General features: G+C 42.4%; 1 pseudogene; it reads right to left on the bottom strand.

Moving 5' to 3' along the window:
- Window positions 1-786: 786 nt before the first annotated feature.
- Window positions 787-1,352, bottom strand: LOC105553674 (annotated as a pseudogene).
- Between the last annotated feature and the right edge of the window lie 354 nt (window positions 1,353-1,706).

Raw genomic sequence — 1,706 nt, 5'->3', positions numbered from 1 at the left:
AAAAAAAAAAAAAAACTCTTAGATATTATATTCTTATTATTATAGTGGAATGCATACATGTTTAATTTCATCCATACCTAAACCGTTTGTTTCACATGACACTAGCTACTGAAGTCAGTTAAAATCCTGACCTCAGAATTTTATTATGGTTTATATATGTCTAGGAAGGAAGATTACACAGGTAGGATTTTGATAATTTTCTCATAAAAACAGCCAGGCTTTTACTTGCTAAAACAGCACTGCTGTCTCTGGATCTTTCCTTCCTAGACTAGACCCATTAGTAGTTTAACCAAAGTGAAGTGTCCTGATTAGGCTTAAATGGCCACGAATAGAAAAGCAGAGATAATTTCCTATCCAATCTCTGAGTCTACTTAGCAGAAATTCCCAGGAACTAGCTCTCTGTTGTTAGAAAACTCTGCCTATTAGGGAACCTACTCCTTTCCTTCAAAGTGAATATTTTATTTTTAGACAAAAAGTGGGGATTTCAAATTCCCAACAGACATCTTATAAAGAAAACTAACAACAAGATTTGTGATCTGATACCAGATTAAATGAGTTTATTTGAAGAAAAAGAAATCAACTCTTGATGCATTTTTAACTAGAAAAGGAAGGGGAAAATACAAGAAAACAGAAGAAAAAGAGATGAGTATTCTATGAGAAAAGTTATTTTAATATTAATAGGTTTTAAAAAATTATCTCTTCTGGTTAGTAGAATATAGATTCTATCTAGATAATAGCTGAGATGGACTTTGAGAGAAACAATTGTAACATGGAGATTTGGAGCCCTTAGCAAGTTGATCGGTAGAAGCCAAATCCACAAGTTGGTCTGTAATCAGAAGATTGGAACGTCCTAGAGAGAACATATGTTGGGTGGCAGAATCCAGATCTGTAGCCCAGGGAAGGGAAGCCATAGCCTCTATAACCTGGGGATCTGAAGTCACTGGATCCACAGCCCACTGAGTAGCAGCTCCTCGATCCATAGCCCAGGGAGCGGCTGCTGCTGGATCCAAAGCCTAGCCATCCACAGTAAGTCGACTGGCAGGGACCGCAGAGTAAGGAGATTCTGGGGCTGTAGCAGGAGGTCTGGCAGGGGCTGGACTCCACACAGGACATGTGGCAGCTAGGGGTGTCCGAGCAGGTCTCCTGAAAACTCTTATAGACAGAGAGGAACCCAGCTGGCAGGTGCTGGGAGAGCAGAGGTCAGTGCTGCAGACCAGGTTGCTGTGGTATGAATAGCCACAGGAGTAGCCTGGGTAGCGCAGGTAGCCCCCACAGGAGCTGGAGGAGAAGTTTCCAGAGCAGTAGTTGTAGGACATATTGACAAGAGATGTGAGTTCAACTGAGTTGCACTGAGAAGATGCCCTCATGTCCCTGCCTGTGCCCAGTGATGTTTGTACCCTCAAGCTGCTGGGTGTGATGCAGTATCTGGGACACCTTCCCCCATTCTTGTGAATGTGTTTCCATCAAATGACTAAGTAACCTAGGTTATAAATATAACTCAACAAAATCATTTGTCGTTAACAACAGTGTATTAATTCCGGTTTATAGAAGCCCATTGGCTTCTCTCTCTGTTTCTCTCTCTCTCTCTCTCTCCCTCCCCCTCCCCGCCCCCCATCTCTTTGTCTGTCTGTGTCTCTCTCTCTGCCGAAATAAGAGTCAAGCTCAATAAAAGGGGTGGTCATGATACACATAGTGCCTCCTCACCC

This window comes from Mandrillus leucophaeus, unplaced genomic scaffold (assembly GCF_000951045.1).
Source record: "Mandrillus leucophaeus isolate KB7577 unplaced genomic scaffold, Mleu.le_1.0 Scaffold600, whole genome shotgun sequence".
In the NCBI taxonomy this organism is placed as follows: Eukaryota; Metazoa; Chordata; class Mammalia; order Primates; family Cercopithecidae; genus Mandrillus; species Mandrillus leucophaeus.
Note: the sequence above shows the minus strand (reverse complement) of the source record. Positions and strands in the feature narration are given on the sequence as shown.